Consider the following 6,015-nt stretch of genomic DNA (forward strand, 5'->3'; position numbering starts at 1 on the left):
TCATGGAGTGAAATAAGCATTTGATCCCTTAGTATTCATTAGCAATTCTGGCTTTTACAGACCAGTTAGACACTCCCAATCAACTTGTTACCTGACCTGAAGCCACCTGTTCTCACTAATCACTTGTGTGAAAAACACCTGTCCACAGAATCAGACAGATCACACAGATTTCAAGTCTCCAACATGGGTAAAACCAAAGAGCTGTCACAGGACCTCAGAGTCAGAATTGTTGACCTTCACAAAGCTGGAATGGGCTACAAAAAGATTAGGAAGGTGTTGGATGTGAAAGTAACAACTATTGGTGCAATTATCAGAAAGTTTAAAGAGTATAACATGACAATCAACAGACCTCGGCCCGGTGCTCCAAAGAAGATTTCGCCTCGTGGGGTGGCAATGATGCTGAGAACGGTCAGAAATCGTCCTGCAACCACTCGGCAGGAGTTAGCAAATGACCTGAAGGCAGCTGGGACCACAGTTTGCAAGGAAACAATTGGCAACACTTTGCGCAACAATGGATTCACATCCTGCAGTGCCCGAAAGGTACCCCTGCTGAAGGGAGCACATGTGGAGGCGCGCCTCAAGTATGCCAATGATCATTTGAAAGATGAACCAAGTTATTGGGAGAAGGTTTTGTGGTCAGACGAGACCAAAATTGAACTTTTTGGCCTCAACTCCACCCGCCATGTGTGGAGGAAGAAAAATGCTGCCTATGACCCCAAGAACACTGTGCCCACCGTCAAGCATGGAGGTGGAAGCATAATGTTTTGGGGGTGTTTCTCTGCCAAGGGTACAGGGCTACTTCACCGCATCACTGGGAAGATGGATGGAGCCATGTACCGCACAATCCTGAGGGACAACCTCCTCCCCTCTGCCAGGGATCTGAAAATGGGCCGTGGTTGGGTCTTCCAACATGATAACGACCCTAAACATACAGCAAAGGCAACAAAGGATTGGCTCAAGAAAAATCACATTAAGGTCATGGAGTGGCCCAGCCAGTCGCCAGACCTCAATCCGATCGAAAATCTATGGAGGGAGCTGAAGGTCAGAGTTGCCAAGCGACAGCCCACCAACCTTCGTGATTTAGAGAGGATCTGCAAAGAAGAGTGGGCCAAAATTCCCCCTGGTGTGTGTGCTAAACTTGTGGTTAATTACAACAAACGTCTCACCGCTGTGCTTGCAAACAAAGGCTTTGCCACTAAGTATTGAGTGTGTTTGGCAAGAGGGATCAAATACTTATTTTCCTCATTGAAATACAAATTAATTAAAATATATTCTTTTCAAATTATATTCTGGATTTTTGTCTTGATATTCTGTCTCTCCATGTTAGAATATATCTACCATTAAAAGTGCAGAAGGATAGTGTCTTTATTAGTGGGCAAACAAAGAAAATCAGCAAGGGATCAAATACTTCTTGGACTCACTGTAAGTAGTACCTGACTTACAGCCCTGGTGGCCTTTTCCTGGACATCTTCATGTGGCATTTGAGCTTTGTCCTTCTGTTCATGCATGGAGAGGTGTTCCTCCGAGGTTGAAGATGGGGTCAACTCTGAGTTTTTCAGTAGCAGCAATCAGCCAATCACTGGTTCTACGATCTGCTCTCCCAGCACTGCTGCCGCTCAGGACATCAACCCCTACCATGATTACCTTTTGTGTCAGAGCTTCAGTGTGTAGTGTGTCATTGTCATGTGCTTCTCTTAAAACAGGAGGGTCCTCACGGTGGAACAGCTCCACTTTTGTCTCCAGGATGTTGAACATCTCTTCAACCACACGACTGCATGCCGTCTTCCAGTCTCTTGACCATGATGATGATGCTGCTTCACAGGAGGCGACCTTGCAGATTGCCCTTAGCATCGCCATCTTCACCTCTCTGACAAATTCCTCAACGATGATGCATATGAGATCAGACAGATCCACATGTGAGCTAGTGAGACACAGTGATCAAACACAGCAAGAAATGAGCTGTTATTTAAAGATACCTGTATTAGTATCACAGAAATAAGGTCAGACATAAGACACGTAGCATGCGTGTGGATTACAGCTCAAATCTGCATACAAACTCATGATTAATATATTTAAAGCATTGGTTCTGTGTGTGTTAATCTGTAGCCAGGACAAAATACATTTGTGTGTGTGTTCATTTGCATGCTTTTCAGATTAAATTAGGAAATGACGTCACTGTGATTGAGAAGTGAACTTGGGCTCGTAGTCTTACCTTTCAGCTGAGTGTTTTGGAGAAGGTGCAGTGCTGGTAGAAGAGCTCATGAATGCAGATTCTGCTTTCTTCTCCAGCTTCTCTTCTGCTCTGAGAACAGCTTCCATCCCAAGCATACGGATAAGAGTGGGCAGGTAACTCTGTATCGCCGACTTGCAGACAGAGGTGATGATCTTTGTGCCCAGACAGGCGAACTGCAGCTTTGTTCCCTGAAATGATCACAGACATGTTTCAGGATTTTATATTTCTTAGAAGATCTTCATACTGAAAACTGTAAAAACGTGTTGGTCATTGTCTTTTCTGTACTTACTTCATTCTGCACATCGCTGGTCAAAGTCCTCCATTCCCTAAAAAGCGGTGAATGCATGATTAGTGTGTTAAACAATACAATCAGCATCAGAACAGAGAATGAATCTGAAACCCAAAGGAAACCCAAAGGAAACCCCAACTTACTCATCACTCAGACTGAGGACGATGCCCTGGATGTCTCGGCAGCATCTGAGCTTCTGTGGAGAAGGGGGCTCCTGTGGGGGCGTCCCAGCAGTTCCTTCCCCAGTGTGTTTGTTTTCTTGCTGATTCTGCATGATTGTGATTAACTCAGATTTCTAGAGAGCAAATAAAAGCAGCATTGATTAATATTATTATTATTGTTATTATTGTCCATAACATTAACTATTTATTTGTCATGATGATGTTAATGTCACGTACATTTGGGTCATTTTACAGAAATGTCTATTTTTGTGTCCCTAGAGTTTACAGATATATTACACTTAAAAATTAGGGTTACAATTTATTTATATTTTAAAATAAAACAAGTTATTTTAACAAGCACACCTTTTTAAGACATCAATTTATCAATATTGTTTTATTAATCAGTCATATAGAATTCCAAGCACCACAGATTTACCTGTCCTCACAGTCATGTGTGAAGGCTGAGGCCATATTTTGAGCTAAAAAACTTTTTTCTGACATGTCATGATATTCTTCAAAAATCTGTACATGAGTCAAATCAAGTCAAGTGGCTGTTATTGTCATTCCATCTAAGTAAAGTACACAGTGGAGTGAAATTACGTTCCTCCAGGAACAACACTACAATAATACAACAATAATAATAATAATAATTGTATCAGTATTGTTCGTAGTAAATAAAGTATTATTGTTATTGTTGTTATTATTGTTATTATTGTTATTATTATTAGGCCAGAACAGACAGACCAAGAAACTACAAATGTTCTCTGTCATCCACATTGTTCTAGATTGTTCTCTACTGTCTTCTTTTTGACTGTCATGTCTTTTTCTGGACATTTTAAACAATCTCAAATGTAGAATTACAGCATTTATCTATAATAACACTAATACTAATAATAATACTACTAATAATAATGATAGTGAGTGAAGGTGTGAGGAGGGTCAGAATCAGAGGAGCAGAAGCCCTGCCTACCTTTTGCAGCACATCTTCATTATGATCCCCTGATCAGCTGGACAGGGTATTTATGAGCACCTACTCGCCCATTGTGACGTTATCGCCTTTCACGCCAGAGAGAGAGTGAACAGAGAGTTAATGTTGCTCATCCACTCAGTGTAAACGGGCTCATCACACAATGCAGACTGTAACACTACAAACAGGAGTTGGGTTAAAACTGTTTAAATAAAGGGAAAAATCAGTGAAATAAACCAGTGGTCACCTATAGTTTAGCATGAAACAGCCTAATTCTGTCTGATTTTTCAGAATTTGTGCATGATTACTGGTTCAGATGTAAATAAACTGGTTTAGTGTGACGAGGTAGATGCGTTGCCCATCACCAGAGAGAGAGAGAGAGTGTGTGTGTGTGTGTGTGTGTGTGTGTGTGTGTGTGTGTGTGTGTGTGTGTGTGTGTGTGTGTGTGTGTGTGTGTGTGTGTGTGTGTGTGTAATACTTACCTGAACACCTACCTGTGATACTCACCTGTTGACAGTTACCTTGCAGAGGCAGCAAAAGGGAGGCTAAGCAGATAGAGCTCACTCATGAATGTGCCAAAGGGCCCACAGCTAGCTCATGAGAGGGGTGATGTCTGTAGCCTATGTCACAGAAAGTGGAGTAAGACAGCATAGCAAATGTATATATTGCAGCTAGACACTTTTATTGGTAATGGGATCTTGAGGCCTTGTAATATCGGTTGTGCTTTTATTTATCCTTGTTTTTAATCCACACTTGTGGGACAGCAACACCCCTGCTGAGGAGAATGGAAGAGCTCAGGTAATGCAGGGGCGGGGCTAACCCTATAAGAAGTGAGGGAAAGGTTCTGGGAGGAGGCTAGCTCAGATACTCACCTCAGATTGTGAGGAGATTGAGGAGTAGAGCAAAGCTAGACAATTTAGTCTTAAATAAATCACGCCAGTGTTTGCAAAGAATCATTCCGAGTCGGTCCATCTTCAGCCTGCATCTGCATTCCTTATACCCATTCAGCTACAACCTTCCCGGTGACTTTGTGTCTCCTCACGGAGTTCGGCGAAGCATCGTCACATTTAGTGATTTGGTTTGAAGTCTTCCTGAGTCCGATTTGATTACAGTGGTGTTGGTAGTAGCCAGACGCCTGAAGTTTTGTGGGAAGTATTTGGACCTGACAAAAGCCATTCATGGCAGAGGGGTACATGCAGGGTGCTAGGAGGCAAAGTAGTCCCCAAAGAAAATGTGAATGAAAACATCAATAGAAAAATCAGAAGACACCTGGCTTACTGTTCCTTTTGGACTGTAAATCAATGGAAAGAACACGTTCCTCAAAACTGTGTGAACCAAAGGTTCTCAATTATAAACTAGTAAGAAGTGAATTTAGATTATATTTCATGCTCAAAATGTGCTTAACCGTCTACACTGTTAGAAATAAAGGGACCATGCAGGTATATGATTCGTTCATCAAGGTACAAACAATGTATGTGTATTCTCAAAGGTGCAGCAACGGTTTTAAGGTCCAACTGTGTACCTTAAGTTTTTCCTAATGGAAAAGTTTTTTATAAACTAATGTAAAAAACAGAGCCATTTAATAAAAAGCCTGGAGGCAAGACGGGTTGTGTGGAGTCAGTACAGCTTAGAACATACCATTTCAGTTGATTATAACTAGATGCCACACTGTCTATTGTTCTCTATCTGAGTCTGTGCGTCCACCATGTTGGAGAGGTCAAGATCCACTTGCATTGAGAGACAATGAGTCTCAGGATTAAATCGGCCACAACTTCCTTATGATGTGTGTGAATCATTTCTAATATTAATACACATAGAAATAAAATAAACCCCCAAAACACAGTAAGAAGTACAAAGCTAAAGTTCAAGATTCAAGAGTTTTATTGTCATATGCACAGCAAAAACAGGCAGGTACACTGTACAATGAAATTCTTAATTTGCTCTTCCTCCATTCACCAAATACAAGCTTAATATAACCTTAGAATAAAACATAGAAAATATAAGAGTAAGGAATGCTATAATTTACCTAGCTACAAAGCTTTAACAATTACTGTAAATAAATAACTACTACATATAGGTAAGATCCTCTGAATAGATTATTAAGTGAAATAAACTTAATATAAAACCAGAGGAAAAACAATCACATCAACAGGTTCTCCGGGCCTCATTAGCCACAAGGCCATATCTGCACAAACATCACATAAACAATATGCATCACACAGACATGAACATGGGTCACTGCGTTCCCTCCATTATATAATCCCATCCCACTTTCTGAGAGCAATATTCCTAAAATAGTGTAAAATTTTGGACGGTATCTTTCTTAAACTGCCACTCTGCAATGGTACTGAATGCAGTCCAGCAG

This window comes from Pygocentrus nattereri, chromosome 4 (genome assembly GCF_015220715.1).
Source record: "Pygocentrus nattereri isolate fPygNat1 chromosome 4, fPygNat1.pri, whole genome shotgun sequence".
NCBI lineage: Eukaryota > Metazoa > Chordata > Actinopteri > Characiformes > Serrasalmidae > Pygocentrus > Pygocentrus nattereri.